At 38.1% G+C, this 17,459-nt stretch overlaps 1 protein-coding gene and 1 long non-coding RNA gene across 2 annotated transcripts in view; one reads left to right on the top strand and one right to left on the bottom strand.

Moving 5' to 3' along the window:
• Positions 1 to 17,459, bottom strand: part of ARHGAP15 (Rho GTPase activating protein 15) — a 701,147-nt gene that overhangs the window by 423,091 nt on the left and 260,597 nt on the right. The window lies entirely within an intron of this gene.
• Positions 9,217 to 15,201, top strand: LOC107183905. Its single transcript, XR_001514727.1, has 3 exons — positions 9,217 to 10,322; positions 11,580 to 11,585; positions 15,191 to 15,201. It is a non-coding gene; the product is annotated as an uncharacterized LOC107183905 (long non-coding RNA).

The following is a 17,459-nucleotide window of genomic DNA, read 5'->3' as shown; positions in this document are numbered from 1 at the left end:
GGCAGCAGCAGCAGAGGGATTGGGGTGGTGCCTTCTCTTGATCAGCTGATCGCCTCCCACAAAGGGAGGCCAGACTGAGGCTTAGGCCCCCTCTCCAAGGGGGGCAGGGAGCGGGCCTAAGCCATCAGTAGGACATCCTCTAGGGCTCCCAGTATGTGAGAGGGGGCAGGCTGGGCTGAGGGACGCCCGCCTATGTGCACGAATTTCATGCACAGGGCCCCTAGTAATAATAATAATAATAATAATAAGAAGAAGAAGAAGAAGAAGAAGAAGGCCATTGCTGCCTACTTTCTCTGAAAGATTGTATTACATAAAATAGTCTTTGCAAATATCTTGTAGAATATTTTTCCGCTAATATAATTTCAATATGTTATAATTGTTTTACTGGTGATCTATATATATAAAAGCCCAGCGACTGGAATGGCAGAATGACCAGAACGACCAGTGGCTATGACGTGCACTGCAGAAGCTAACCATCCTGATCTGGACCCTGATAGCCCCCTACCAACCCCAATCAGGGGTTGGGCTGGCCAGCCAACCGCCCATGGCCCCTCCCCCCCACCAGCCCTGCCTGCTAGGTCCCCATTAGGGTGGGCCACTGGACCCCACCCATGCACCAATTTGCACTGGGCCTCTAGTAAATTAAAAACAGGAATAACTTGTGTGTTATATCTATGGAACAAATACCTGCATTACTCACTGAAAATTTAACCAGCAATTATGTGGAAAACTTTGCAGGTCATGATGAGAAAGTTGACCAATAGCTTTATATTACATGATTACCTTCTCAAAATAACTATTTTTATTAAACTTAGGGATTTAAAAATATGCATGTAATTAAGATATATTAAAATCTACCTTTGAGCTCAAAGGTTTGTCTGATTTGATTCTTCTAAGAAAAAAGCAGAAAATAAATTTTACATAATTTGGCATTTTAAAGAAATTGGCATAATATTTATGATATTTAAAATCTTCCCCTGATGTGGTCTATAGTTCACAGAACCACAGTTTAGAATAAAGAAGGGATAAAATATGACCAGTGAATACTATTTGAAAAGCATAAGTATCACTGAATTAGATTATGGAAATGAGCTGAACAATATACTATAAACATAGTGATAAGATGCTTTCGAACATAGTATGTAAATGTGAAAATTGCATTTGATTTAAAACCAAATTCTGCTATTTTTAAAATTTACTACCATCAGTGTTCATTTTGCCTGAATGTCTGTGCAATATTTTTTACTGCTTTTGGGGGGCTCCCTTGTGGCATGTTAGGAAGTCTAGATGTGTCACTATTCATTTATACAATACAGTAGTAATTCAATATTTAGCTATTTTTATTTTCCCTGTTGATTATACATTTACCTCAATCAATTGTTAATCATAATTCATTAACTACTGTCATGAGATAGTAGTTAATGGAATTTGGAGAACCTATGTGGGTGAAATTGAACTGAATAGACAGCTATTTCAAAGCTTTATTTTTACAATTTAATTTAAGTGTGGGTTCCTGAATTCTACAAAAGTGCTGACTCCCTACTTTCTCCTGCACCTATGCCCAAGTGGTCCCAGTTCTCTTTACTGAACCCCTTAAAATGACTCCTGTTTTCTGATTATTCATTCAGTTTCTGCCTCAGTTTGGATTCTCAATCGCTCTCATCAATATTATTATTTTACCACCCAAAAGTTATTGATGTATCTAAACCTATAGTCTCTTCATCTGTCCTAGAATTCTCTTTCCAAAGTGAATCGGATAATGCCACTTTTCTACTTAAAAATACCCAATGACTCATACTGAACCACAAGACTTTTTATTTCATTTACTGCCATCCTCCTTTGGAAGCTTACCTTTCAATGGTATCATGGAATAAGATCTCCAAAGACTTCCTTCACCTCATCTCCAGGTGTAATGTATGTTTCTTGATACTCAGCTAGAATGTCATTTACTCTAGGGCAGTGGTTCTCAACCTTCCTAATGCTGCGACCCTTTAATACAGTTCTTCATGTTGTGGTGATCCCCAATTTCATTGTTACAAATTGAACATAATTAAAGCATAGTGATTAATCACAAAAACAATATGTAATTATATATGTGTTTTCCGATGGTCTTAGGTGACCGCTGTGAAAGGGTCGTTCAACCGCAAAGGGGTCGCGACCCACAGGTTGAGAACCGCTGCTCTCAGAGGTCTCCTGAGACATTTTGCATATCCCTTTGCTTCCATCGCACACTAATATAATTCTATTTCATCTTACAATATTTATCACATTGCACTGTAATTTATTTGGTACACTTTATTTGCCTCATTAAATTTTATGCTTTTCAAGAGTTTTCTTACTGAAGGTATACCAGGTTTTTAAATGTAACCTTATTATGTACATAAAGAAGTATAAAGTTTATAATTATATAAGTAATTTATATCAGTTATAAACTGTTTTTTTATTGGTTCAATACCTTAAAAGGCCTAATTATATTTATCTTGAAATAAGTTTTGTTTCACCTTTTTTTTTTTTTATTCACCTTCCAACAAACTTCCCTTTTCTGACCTCTGGTACATAAGTTATAATATCTATAGTCCTTTCAAATTACAAAATTAGCTTCTAATTATTTATTTAGTTAAATCCTATAATATGCTGTAAAGAAGGTGGCTGACAAATTGTAGTACAGTGAATCCAAACCTATTTTTAGACAATCTAAATTAATGCTGGTTGTGACAAGCATACAGTGGTTTACTTTATAAACCCTCTAACAATAAAGCATGAATTATAAATATGAAGACATATTAAAAAGCAACAACAAAAAATACAAGAAAAGTGAAGTAAAATGGAGGCTGCCAAAAGAAATATTATAAAGAAAGACACAGAGCAAATGGAAAAATCTTAAAAGATAAATTAATGTATGCCCAAAGGCAATGAATGACATTTAGTAATAAATATATGAGAAATAAAAATGGAGCCAATTAGCATGCACAAGAAAGTGCAAAAATAATCAGGAATAAGGAAGAGCAATATGTAGGGTAAGTTGCATGAGATTCAAAACAAGGTGAGGAAAATTATAAAATTAAGTGAAGGAAGTGCAAAATGATGAGAAAGGAAAGGTGGCAAGTGAAGGAAAAATTGTGACCATGATAAAGATAAATAAAATGACATTTTGCAACTGTAGGAAGTGCAAGAGGTCAGAACTTTGAAAAAATGGAAGAAATAATTTATTGACTGCAAAGGTAGAGGAGCTGATGAAACAAATTTCTTTTTTTCTGACTTAGTGTCTACAAATAGTGAAGAGGCTAACATCGCAAACACAGGCATGCATTACCCAGGAAATAAAAAAGAAATGAAGGAAATTAAGACGGCCGTGAAATGTCTAATCAATTGAAGTGGGTTTTTGCTATGTCTTATTCTATTTAAAACCAAACAATAAAACTACACAGCATCACTACTTCATCTTGGCTACAATAAGCATTTTCAGAGGTGATTGCAATGGAACAAACCTGCCAATTAGGTGAAGACATGAGCCTCTAAAAAGATATCTGTAAGAAAATCCAGTAAACACTAGGCCATAAGTTTCCAAAGACAGAGAATCCAAGTAACACTTTCTGGATTCATTTTAAATTTTAGGCGAAATAAATAATTACATAACATACTTTTCAACTAAAATTTTAAAAATTATTTGTAATTTTTCCTTTATTTGAATTGACTTTCCAAAGTTATTAGAAGAATATTTGAATAATAAACTGAAATATAAGGATTTCATTTTTATAGTTATATTCAAGAATACATTAATCAAAGTCCGTAATAAAAAACACAGGAAAAAAACATGTCCCTGAAATGCATAATTTTTGGTATTTAAGTAAATTATCAACACTACAATTTTGACCTTAAGGTAAAAACTTATTTTTCTTATGAAGCCTATAACAAATATGCTAATTATTATTATTGGTTTGTGATCTTGATTTTTATAACGCAAGTGTAAGAAAAACTGAACTGAGATCCAATTCCATATCATATATGTTCTTAAATAGTTATAAAAAGGTCATGGATTTCAAGTAGTTTGAATGATAAAAATTTGTTAACTAGAAAGTAAGAAAGTTCATGTCCTATTATTGTACTGTCTAGTTGACCATAACAAAGCATATACTTAATTAGGAAAAGTTCTAGACATAATTTTATAGATTTTCCAGAATCTAAATTATTTTTCAGTGGTTTTATATAAAAAACTATTCAGAAAAACGGATTCAACATTATATAATCAGGATCTATTGCTTGAAAGAAGACCATATTAGAAACCGTGAAGATACAAAATTGGAATTGGAACTTAACACATAATAAGGAATAAAACATATCTCTGCTGCTATAATCCAGGTAGAGAGTGCAAACCATCATAAAAGAGGTTCGAATAAAATGCCTAGGTTATTTGAAAGAGAGAAATTTGTGACAAAAAACCTTTTATTCAATTATTCATTCCAAAAATATTTCCATATACATCAAGTTTGTATATTTGAATATGGGTAAAAGTTAGACAGACAGAAATGTGAAACAAGAAACTTTTCAGAAGAAGGAAGCAAGAAATCCAAAATGAGGAGGTGGTGAGGGAGCTAACATCTATTAATCGCCTAGTCTGTACCTGGCATTTTATATAACTTCTGTCTTTTAGCCTTAGAACATTTGTACATTAAAGCCTCCCCCACCCACCCCGCCAAAAAAAATAGTTGCGATTGTGACTCCACAGAGGAAGTTCCTTTTTTTAAAAAAAATTCATTATTATTGATTTCAGAGAGGAAGGGAGAGGGAGAGAGATAGGAACATCAATGCTGAGAGAGATTAATTGATTGGCTGCCTCCTGTATGCCCCCTACTGGGGATCGAACGCGCAACATGGGCATGTGCCCTGACCTGGGATTGAACTATAATCTCCTGGTTTACAGATCTACGCTCAACCACTGAGCCATGCCAGCCGGGCCATGGAAGAGTTCTTTAAAAGGAGTTAGAGATATTTTTCAAAATTGTTCCAGATCCTTGAAGTTGTAAATGAAGAGCCAAGATTCAATTCCAGGCAGTTTTTTCATTATAATCCAGGCACTTCCTAGAAATTTCTTGCTGGTGAATTGACTGACATATCCATAAAAGGTCTGAGTTAGAGTTCAGCATGGATGTGAAGCTTGGTGCAGAAAGTGACACATTGTCCCTTAGTGTTTAAAATGCACAATGTAAGAGATCAACCAAATGACATGTATGCATGCATATAAGCATAACCAATGGACATGGACACTAGGGGGGTGAGGGTATGTGCCAGGGGATGGGGGTGGCCAGGAGATGATGGTGGCCAGGAGATGGGGGTGGCCAGGGGGAGGTCAATGGAGGAAAAAGGAGACATATGTTATACCATATGTAATACTTTAAACAATAAAATAAAACCGGCATTGAAAAAAATGCACAGTGTGTAAAAATAAATAAAATAAAATGCACAGTGTGCCCAACAATTGTGGCATTCTCCAGATGGGGGTATCGGCATTCTCCATGAAGAAACTACCAATCAGAAAGGGCAGCAGAGAGATGAGTCAAGAATCTGGAAATTTTAATCTGTCTGATTTAACCAAGACCTAAATAATAGAGTTTTGGGCCAAATATTCGGGCATCCTTTTGAAAGCATTTTCTGAGTACTCACTCTGTCCTAATAGATGCTTGGTGGCATCTTATTGACTTTATCTCTTTGGCCAAAGTAGGAAGCAGAAGGAATTGCAAGATAAGACAAAACATAGGCAATAGGTGACAAGAGGTTTTAACAAAAATTGGGTGATCTGTTTTTTGTACTACAGAGAACTTTAGAGAACTTTAGAACAACATTGCTTCTCCTTATTCTGGCATACCACATCCTGTGTGATAAAAAGTCTCAAAGACTACCATCCCATCTTTACTTTCTACTTCCTTCCTTGCCCCTACTGCCCAATAGAATAAAACTACTAATATAAACTATTGCACATATTCCATGATAGTCCCTTTTTATACCCTGTTCAAATCATTCTTTCCCTTCTACCCTCTCCCTTTCTTTGTTCTTCTCCTTCTCTCTCTTCCTTCTTCCTTCTTCCCTCCTACCCTCTCCCTTTCTTTGTTCTTCTCCTTCTCTCTCTTCCTTCTTCCTTCTTCCCTCCTACCCTCTCCCTTTCTTTGTTCTTCTCCTTCTTCCACCTCTTCATCTCATCTGTTTCTCCTTCTTCTTCTTTATGCATATGATAAATTTCTGTGTATACTTCAAAGCCAAGCTTTCTTGATATTGTAATTCATGAGCCCTACTAATCTGTCATTGAGGCACAGTTTCTCCCTCTTCTAAAGTTTCTTAGCATTCATTTGTTACTTACAACATACTATCTAATAAAAGAGAAACATGGTAATTAGTGTACGTACGCTACCCTTCCCATTGGCTAATCAGGGCAATATGCAAAATAACTGCCAGCCAAGATGGCGGCTGGCAGCCAGGAAGCTTGAAACTAACATGAGGCTTGCTTGCTTCAGTGACAGAGGAAACCAACATTCCCCGCCTACCTTGCCAGCCTCTGAGCCTGCAATTTGAAACATTTTAACAAATATAGAAGCTAAAAAAAAACAACCCAGAAACCAGCTTTCAGCGAGCTGGGATCTCAGAGCTGGAGTCAGAGCTGGAGTTATACATTGTTTTGATTATAGAACTGAAACAAACCAGATACCTACTTTCAGCAGCGGAGGCCTAAGAGCTAGAGCCTCAGAGCTAAAGCTGGCCCAGAATTTTTTAAAAAAGGAAAAAAAGGAGTGGTTGGGAGCTTCTGTCACCCGCCAGCCTGAAAACAGCCCTCAGACCCTCACCCAGACTGGCCAGGTTGATCAGCCCTGCTCTGTGCCTGATAGGGGGGAGCTCCCCAACCCCCTGATCACCCTGCGGCTCTGTGTGTGACAGGGTGTGGCACCCCAACCCCCTGATCGGCCCTCTTCTGTGTGTGACAGGGTGCGGTGCCCCAACCCCCCCCGCAACGGGCCCTGCTCTGTGTGTGACAGTGGGAGGTGCCCCAGACCCTGATCGGCCCTGCTCTGTGCCTGATAGGGGGGAGCTCCCCAACCCCCTGATCACCCTGCGGCTCTGTGTGTGACAGGGTGTGGCACCCCAACCCCCTGATCGGCCCTCTTCTGTGTGTGACAGGGTGCGGTGCCCCAACCCCCCCCGCAACGGGCCCTGCTCTGTGTGTGACAAGGGGTGGTGCTGCAACCTTCCCAAAGACCCTGCCTTGAGTGTGACAGGGGGCGGTGCCCCAACCCCCCAATTGGCCCTACCCTGAGCGTGACTGAGGGTGGCATCACAACCTCCCAATCCACCCTGCTCTGTGCATGACGGGGGCGGTGCCCCAACTCTCCCATTGGCCCTGCTCTGAGCCTGACCACGGGCTGCACCTAGGGATTGGGCCTGCCCTCTGCCACCCGGGAGCGGGCCTAAGCCAGCAGGTCGTTATCTCCCGAGGGGTCCCAGACTGCGAGAGGGCACAGGCCGAGCTGTGGGACCCCTCCTCCCCGCCGAGTGCACAAATTTTTGTTCACCGGGCCTCTAGTCTTAAATATAATGGCCCTGCTCATATTACAAATATTATGTTCATGTTTTATATATTTTATTAGACTTCAAGTTTCTTAGGAAGAACTTAATAAATATTTCTTGAATAAATAAATGGTGAAATGTTAGGGTATTTCCCCCTGAAATGATCCCTAAACCATTTCCATGAGAGAACAAAATACTATACAAATAAGAGTTCAAGGGGAAAAATGAATTTTCCATAATAGTACAAGAATATTAAGGTGGGTCTGTGTCTAAATAAATGAATAATCCTTTCATAGGCTAATGTTAACCAGGAACTGCTCATTAGCATTTCTGAGATCAGAGAGAGAATTAAGAAGTCTGTTAATGTATTTAATGGACAGCTGAATGTCATTTCTGCTAACATTTCCCCTCTGATTTCTTCTCTTGCTTCTTTCTCTGGGAAAAAATAGTTTAAAGAAGATTTGGCTTCATCAACACTTTTTAGAACAACATCAGATACTTAGTAAGGTCCTTACGTTTTCTAGAAATCTATTTTTTTAATGCTTGCCCACTGATACTACCAATTATTCTAAAATTTGAGACAATAAGCATGACAACTTCTATTCTCTATTTATTACTAGCAATGCTCAAATTCATGACATTCCAAATTTCACTCACTCAAACTTGATTTCCCATGTGATTGCTATTTCATTTATCTGACATACATTTACTGGTTTGGAACCTAGTTCTAGATGCTGAAGATGCTACAGTAAACAAGATAGTCAAGTCCTATGCGCTGATACAGTTAGCATTTTGGTGAGTTTGATGAAGATATACCAAAAATTGACTAACAAGCAAATAGAAATATATAATGATAACAGGTGTTTTGCATAGTATTAAAATAGTGCAGAGTGACAGAAAATGAAAAAGTCTCTACTTTTAGAAATGGCAATTAGGGAAAGCCTTTGCAAGTAGGTGAAATCTGAAGACAGAAAGGAGAAATTATACAAAGATCAAGAGATTAAGAATGTTCTAGACATAAAAAACAGTAGGGGCACAACTTATATGGTAAAACTGATTTAACATATTCAAGTGAATAGAAATAACAGCATGGCTGGAATAAAGTATAAAGAAAGTGGATGAATGAGATGGGTCTAGAGCATTTGGAAAGGGATGAATCATGCACGGTGCATTAATCCAGAATAAAATTATATTTTAAATAGGAAATTATTGTATAACTTTGAACAGATAGATGGCATATTAATATTAACATATTTAGAAGATCATTCTGGCTGATATTGAAGGATAAATAAGAGAGGGATTGAACAGAAGTTTGGTGACCAGCTAGAAGATTATTATAGTACTCAGAAAATGATGATGGTGACTTGAACCAGGGTGGTCTAATGGGGAGAGAAAAAGTAGATGCATTTAGGTTGCTTTGAGGTAGTGCTGAGAGGTCATACTAATGATTTGAATGGGTTTAGATTTTTACCTTGAACAACTAAGTGGTTTCAGTGCTTTGCCATGATGGGAAATGCCAAGAGAGAAACAGTTTTTTGAGTGGAGAGGAAAATAAGTATTTTTTTTGTCTTGTTTAGGATACATATTAGACATTTATAAATGGAGACATCATGGATGCAGTTGGATGTGCAGGTCTTAAAATCTATGTCAAAACTGTATATAGAGATTTGAGTGTATGTGACATGTAGATAATTTCAAGGCATGTTACTGAATAAGATCAATGAGAGAATTGGAGACATTACAGAGATAAAAGGGTCAGAGGTCAAGCCCTGGAAGGCTCTTTAAGTAAGATATGGCAAGGAGGAGGCAGAAAATCTAAGAGACAAAAGGAATGCCCATTGAGACATAATATCACAGAAGTCAAAAGAAGATGATATTTCAGGAACAGAGAGGTCAACTAAGCCAAATGCTGCTTTTATCCCACACAATAGCTTGGGCTTTGGGAGTACAAAGAGGAATATATCCTAATTCCTGAACTTAAAGTTCATATTCAAATTGGGTAGAGAGTAAAGCAAACAGACAATTTCATTCCGGCATGTAACTGATAGTTCAAGGTATTATGGGAGCACATAAGAAGGACATGTCTGCTAATACTTTGAGGAAAGCAATTAAGAATGGTCTTTTGGAGGACATGTCCTCTAAAGGAAATATAATAAAGAGTTCAATGACAGAAAAATTAGGAGATGTAGCTACATAGAAGACATTTATAGTAAATAGAATAGTTTGTAAAAGGCAAAAGGGCAAAGTTATATAACTATAGGTATGCTCTCAGGATGAATAGGACTTAGATGCAACCATAGGATATAAGTCTAAAGAGATCAGCAGGACTCTGATCATGGACAACTTTGAAAGACATAGTAAAGAGTTCAAACTTTTTCCTAAAGGAGTCATGGAAGAATTAGAAACAGAGGCCAATTAGGAAAGCAATTTGTATTTTAAAACATTGTCTGTGGCAGTCAGCCCCAGGAGTGTGGCTTAAAATGAGTAAGGAAGGCTGATAATAATATTCATATCAGAATAAGTACCTGTGATAGAAATTTCAAAATTCCATCAAGAAATGATGAGTACCTAAAAAAAGAGGAAGTAAAATCTTAAAGAATCTTACCTAAGTCCATCAAAGCCCATGCATCTTATAACAGATGATAAATAGTAAAGATGGACACTGTTAATAATTAAGATAGAGGGTAACTTTGGTCCAGTAAATGGAGCCTCTTAGGTTGGAATTTGGTCAGAAAAAAACTGGTAAATAATTCCTAACAGATGGCAACACAGTAACATCCATGACCATTAACATCAAGATCTCTGCTTTATGCTTCATCCAAGAAATGCAACTTCTGACAAAGTCGTCATTTCCAATTCTACAATAGGTCATTTGCCATAAGAGTATTTACTATTCCCTTTGAAAAAAATACAAAAATTAATAAATAATTTTTGTGATACTGTTGATGAATAACATAATAATTATTTGGAGACTTCATATACAACATAGTAATTAGCCTCTCTGCAGCTTAATAGGTGGCATATCAAAGTGCTAAAGATTCAAACTAGAAATCAGAAACCACGTCCAAGGACTTTGAAAAATCTAATTCAATCTACAGTACATTTTTGTTTGCTTTTGTAACTCACTTCTATTACTTACTTTCTTCCTAGTGTTCATAGATATATAGCTCCTTTTTCTGCAATTATGGGACCTTAACATGGTAGATGGCCATGGCATTTCTCATGGCATTGTCCTGAGACATGAGGGATCTTACAAAACTTTTCTTAGAGGCATTTACTTGAAACGTTTCCCATTGTTAATGTCTCAACTTAATTTGGCTAAAATGTGTTTCAAATTATGTATCAAAAATTAGGCAATGAAACATTTAAATTATAAAACATTAGGAACCCATATAAGTGTTCATTCTGGCTTTAAGTATTGCCTGAACCACTTATTTGGTAATTAATTTTGTACTTTCCAGAGGCATCATCTGCATGTGCTACTTATTGGTACTTAATTCTTTGTTATTTACCTCTTCAATTTGTCTCTCCAGGTTCACATAGTCACAATGTTTTGTAGGTGACCAATATGCTAGAAATCATTCGGCAAATGCTATAATTGTATGGATAAGGAAACCGAGGCCCAGAAATGTAAAGCCTTTTTATATTTCTGTAGTCTATAAGAGGTAGAGCTGAAAAAAAATTCAGGCCTACTGTTTTGTTTTGTTTTTTAATTATCTTTATTGTTGAAAATATTACAGATGTCACTTTTTCCTCCCCATTCACCCCATCCACTTCCTCCATACCCCCAAGCTGTCACCACACCATTGTCTATGTATGCCCATGGATTGTGCATATCCTATATAATAAAGGCTAATATGAAAATGGACCGAATGATGGAACAACCAAACAACCAGTCACTATGACGTGCTCTGACCACCAGGAGGCATGTGCGGAACATGGTGAGTGTCAGCCGTGGAGGGATGGTGAAGCAGGTGAGTGGAAGTGCCAGACCAAGGCAGGGCACTGGTCGCTGTCATCAGGGCGAGCCTCTGGTGGTTACTGAAAATTCTTTGCTCCCGTGCACTAGGGTCCTGCCAGGTGCTTGCATCTGCTGCCAGCACCAGCCCTGCTTGCACCCGCTGCTGGCACTGGAGCCACCACTCGCACCCCCTGCCAGTGCCTGGTGCCAGCCTCAATCACTCGGCACCTTCAGTGGGTGCAAGCGGTGGCTGCCGGCCCTGATCGCCCCTCAGGGCTTCTCCATCTCCCCCTGCTCTTGAGGGGAGATTGGGGCTGGAAGCTGCCTCTCGCCCCTGCTGCTGGCAATGGCCCCGCTCGCAGCCACTGCCAGTGCCCAGAGCTGCTGCTCGCACCTGCTGCTTGTGCCTGCCCCAATCGCTCTGCACCTTCAGCTGGTGCAAGCAGGACCGGCACCATCAACGTGTGGGAGCAGCAGTCACAGGAGTGAGGCTGCAGGCAGATAGGGGGCCAGGGGTCACAGCGGGAGAGGTTGGGCAGGGGTTTGGAGGATGGGCCGAGGCCCACTCCTGTGGCTACTGCAGCTTTGTGACCCACAGTTCCTTTTAAGGTGCACGAATTCATGCACTGGGTCCCTAGTCTTTCTATATAAAAGGCTAAGTGTCCATTCATCCGACCGGTAGCTATGACACGCACTGACCACCAGGGGTTCAACGCAGGAGCTGCCATGATGCGCACTGGCCATTTAAAAATAAATGGCACCATGGACCTGGTGCTGACAAACCAAAACTTGGTTTCCCCCAGGTGTGACACAGGCCCTTCCAACACCCCGGAGAAACACCCCACCAAATCACAGCCAACCCTGCCAAGGCCCTAAGTTGCAAAATGCAGCCCACAGCCCAGCCCAGCTCAGAAACAGTCAATGTGGGCGCCGGGTAATGCCGTCATGTAGCAACGCCTGGCTTCCTCTCTCTAGAGACTAGCCTCCTTGGAGTTTCTTCAGCCCAGGAACCCAACTTGCTTTATATCCAGTTGCAAACATTGTACACTTTAACCAAGTGTCTGTGAAGCATTTTCCAGTGTCTCATCTCATTTGATCCTCACAGAAGTCCTGGCGTAGGTAGATAGGAGACTTGGTAGAATCCTATTTTCTTTTCATTGGCCAGAAAACAGAGATTTAGAGAGTTTATAAACTTGACCCTACTGAAAAGAAGTAAGAAATAGTGGCGCTTGAAAATGACTTCAGGTTTTCTCACAGAATATAGTCAAACACTTCTGCAGTTAAATATTTTACCCTTTGTTCTCCCTGCGTGATCTATAATAATAATCTGCTTCATGTTGATATTTATTGCTGTGTTGCTGACAATTACCTGAAACAGAAGTTGGGGTGCTTCACTGGGCTGGAAGAAGTTTAGCGAAATCACAAAGCAGGACTAATTAAAAAGACTACGTTGACTCATGCATGTGTGATACATATAAAGCCTTTGCTGGCGCCAATCGCATTCGTGTGTTTCAATCTGTCATTGTCGATCGTGAATTTGGTTGACACTTCTATTACAGAGAAAGGATGAATAGCGATATTAAAAATATTCCTTCTAATTAATTTCCTTTCAATGTGCACAAATCCATGCACCGGGACACTATGCATGGCATTATAGTATTCATATAAATTCTTTGGTTAATCGCTCCCACCACCACTCCCACTTCTGAGATTCTTCAATCTGTTCCATGCTTCTAAGTCTCTGGATCTATTTTGTTGTTGTTATTAATTCTCACTGAGGATTTTTTTCTTTTTTTTAAAAAAAAATTATTGATTTCAGAGAGTGGAAGGGAGAGGGATAGAAAGATAGAAACATCAATTATGAGAGACAATCATTGATCGGCTGCCTCCTGCACGCCCCTTACTGGGAATCAAACCCACAACCGGGGCATGCCTGACCAGGAATCAAACTGTGACCTCCTGGTTCATAGGTCGATGCTCAACCACTGAGCCATGCCAGCCGGGTGAGGATGTTTTTCCATTGATTTTTAGAGAGTAGAAGAGAAGGGGAGAGACACTGAGAGACAGGGAGAAACATCTATGTGAGACAGACACATGAATTGGTTGCCTCCCGCACATGTCCCAACCAGGGCCAAGGATTGAGCCTGCAACCAAGGTACATGCATTGATTGGAATCAAACCCGGGACCTTTGGTCCACAGGCCAACACTCTATCCACTGAGCCAAACTGGGTAGGGTTCAGGATCCATTTTTCATCAGTTTATTTTGTTCATTAGATTTCATATATGAGTGAGATCACGTGATACTTGTCTTTCTCTGACTGGCTTATTTTGCTTAGCATAATACTCTCCAGGTCCCTCCATGCTGTCTCAAAGGGTAAGAAACCAATGTCTTTGTTTAAAACTCTTCAAGAGAGACTGTCATATACTTCTTTGTATTGTCTTCTGTGCTTAGTAAATTATCTTACACCTTTTGCTGACTTTTAAATTGTTAATGCCCACAATGTTCTAGATTAATCATTTGATATGATCAGCACTGTGATTTTATAGGAAATTTGAACTGTTAAAAGTAACCTTTAAAGTTTTGTTACTTTCGGTTCTCATCTGAAAACCAAAATCCTATTAATTCAATCTCTTCCAGGCCTGTCTAAAAGCCTAGGAAGTTATTTCTCCCTTAAAATAAATATAAATGTCATAAGATTTATCTTCATTCTAGGTTTGGAGGTGAAATGATAAACTATTTTATCATGCCATTTTATAGTATAAAACTTTTCTATTAAAATTATAAAAATGTGTTGTAAATATCAATATATTTTGGAGTTTACTTTTTAAATGCAGACTAAGATAAAATAAAAGTTAAAATGATAGGCATATTATTACATAGATAAAACTATATAGAATATTTATAAAATGCAGTATCATTTTTGCTCCTACATTTCCTTTTATAAATATTGACCTAAATATATTGCATATCAAGGCACATTTCTTGAGGTGTGACAGAGTAAGACGCTTCTATATTTTTCTTTATCCTATCTAATAAAGAGGGAATATGCTAATTGACCCTCACGCTGTTGCAAAGATGGTGGCACCCACAGCCAATAAGGAGGGAATATGCTAATTGACTTCCCCACCCTCAAAGATGGCGGCACCCACAGCCAATAAGAAGGGAATATGCTAATTGACTGCCCCACCCTCAAAGATGGTGGCACCCACAGCCACAAGATGGTGGCACCCTGTCCCCTCAGCCCGCCAGCTGCCCAGAGCCACCCGAGGCTCAGGTAACCAGGGCCGGCCAAGGCTTGTGCAGCCAGCAGTGGCAGCAGCAGAGGTGTGATGGGGGTGTCACCTTCCCCTGATCGCCGGGTCACCTCCCGCCCCTGAGGGCTCACAGACTGTGAGAGGGGGCAGGCCAGGCTGAGGGACCCCCTCTCCAGTGCATGAATTTTCATGCACCGGGCCTCTAGTATCTTTATATTAATTTTTAAGAAAACAGTATTCCAGGAAAGGAGATACTAAAGAATAGAGGGAACTGGCAAGAAATGAATTTTAAATAAGTTTTATAAAGGAAGGAAATTAAAATATTTCCTAAGTATAGATAAAGATGCTAAATATTTTCCAAATGATAGGCAATAAAATAGGTGAACAAAGAGAATAATGATGGTGATGGACTCAAAGTGGAGAGCTCCAGTTATTCATATATGAGTAGAATGTTAGTAGCATTTTGTCAGCTTGGCAAATGTAAGCCCTACCATGGACTAATGAAAGCTGTAAGAACTTTGCACAAGTCAATGAAATTCAATGCAAGTATGCGTAAAAATTATTTATAAGAAAAGAGCACTGCCTAAGAGAAGGAGGGCTATAAAAATTCAGTAGAGAAAACTAAGGAATTTTGTTTTACCCACTAAATAAACTAGAACATATTAAAAAAATATTTGTGGTATAGCACAAACCATAATCAGATTTTTGTTTGTTTTTATTTCATATTATTATGTAGATACTACATGTTTAAGTCAAGTCCACCCTAATGAAATATATTTTGTTTTATATGAATTATTCCATGGTTTCAATTTACTAGATATATATGCATTTTATCACTTTTTTTTTACATTAAACAGATGGCACTTACTATCCCTTTTATTAAAATGATTAGAATTTGGCTACCCACTCAATATTTTTATTTTGTCTTTCTGAGTTATAATGTCTGTGTTGATGATGAACCCCATTCACACATATAAAAACATACATATACATACATAAGTATCATATTATATATAGAAATTAACTATAGTCATTTAATATTCTGAAAGAATAATTTATAGAGAGGAGCATATGTTAATATAGAGTTAGACGTTGCATAGCTATGCATTTCCATATAGAAGGAAACTATTTCATACATGTAGCATATTATAGGCATGTATGTAATGTTTTCCTTTATAAGGTCAAGATTTGCTAAGAAAAAAATACCTTTTTCTATAAAATAAATGGTTCCTCTTTCTTATTTCTTTATATATTTCCTTTTAATCACAAAATATTATTCATTTAAGATGTATTCTTTTGCATAATGTCATATGAAATGTGGCTTTTCATTATTGGTTTTGATGATTTTTTGAAGATTTTGTATTTAGGTGGCATACACATTTTCAATCATGTCTTAATTACTTTTAAAAATGCTGCACTGGCTGAGGGACAAGACAGATAACTTGTTAAGCATTTGAAATTTCTGAGCTGTTTTCTCAGTTCTGGCAGTCACTACCCAAGTCCAGATTGTAACCTCCTTTCTGCCTCCAAAGCCTGCCTTGGCTCCGTGTCCAGTGAGGGATTATGGATTTAGCAAGGAAGGTAAGTGTGACTACAAGCATTGGCTCACCATCTGCTCCCCAGCAGAGCCTGGGCCAACCTGCATCGCCTGCAGCAAGACCAGGGCACTGTTCTCCAGCCAGCCCCTTTCCAACCTGGCTCAGGACACACATTGCATTCAGTCAGATGATTAGGTCTAAGTAGTCCATATGTAACAGAATATTTTTCCTAAATACCAAAATGAAAACAAAATGAATGCCATTTTTTCATTCTCCTTATTCGATACATCAAGTTTTACACAAATAAATACTCTCTTAAGGTTTATGCAAATGATAGAAAAATAAAACTATGCATTATTTAGCAGTTCTCCTATTTCAAGATCTAACAGACTTTATTCACAGCATGTTTTTCCCTAGTTTATGCTGGCCTTCTTTTCTGATTCAACTTTTTAATTCATCTTTTTAAATTATTCCTTTTTAAATCATTATCTTATGTGTCTTCATAGATTTTCATGCATTAATCTATTATTAATTTTTACTATACTCCACTTAATCTTAAATTGTTTAAAGCTCTTTTAAGAGTAAACACTTGCTTATGTTTTAAAGATAGCTTGTACTTTAACATTTTGCCTATTTTATCCAGTAGCCTCATTCAAACTTGTGTGTCAAATAAATTATAATTTTATCATGGGCATCTTGTGCATAGAATAATCAAGCATTGAAAAGGGAAGTTAACCTTTGTGTACAAGAATCAAGATTATTTTTCAATTCTCAGGAGCTGACAGAATTCTAGCCACCTACATTAACACACTTTCTTTCTTGAATTTATCAATAATATGTTATTATACATTTTCATATTTTGTTTCAGGTCAAGCGGTTAAAAAAAAATAAAAGATTTCCATAAATAGGAAAAAAAGCCCTGCAGTTGAAAGTAGCTTTCTGCTTCCTTTAGCCATGTTGCTGATTTGAGTACACAGAGTGAACATGAAAATAAGCTGAACAAACATCTCACCCTTTTTACTTAAACTGTTGTCCGCCTGACTGCTGAATGCACACAGAAAACAATCTAAACTCGTATAACCCATAATACAGTATATTAAATTACAACACTGGTCAGTAATGGAAACTTATTCCCAGATATGAATTATTTACA

The sequence above is a fragment of the Myotis davidii genome, unplaced genomic scaffold, assembly GCF_000327345.1.
Source record: "Myotis davidii unplaced genomic scaffold, ASM32734v1 scaffold560, whole genome shotgun sequence".
In the NCBI taxonomy this organism is placed as follows: Eukaryota; Metazoa; Chordata; class Mammalia; order Chiroptera; family Vespertilionidae; genus Myotis; species Myotis davidii.
The sequence above is the reverse complement of the archived record's forward strand: the minus strand, read 5'-3'. Positions and strand labels throughout refer to the sequence as shown.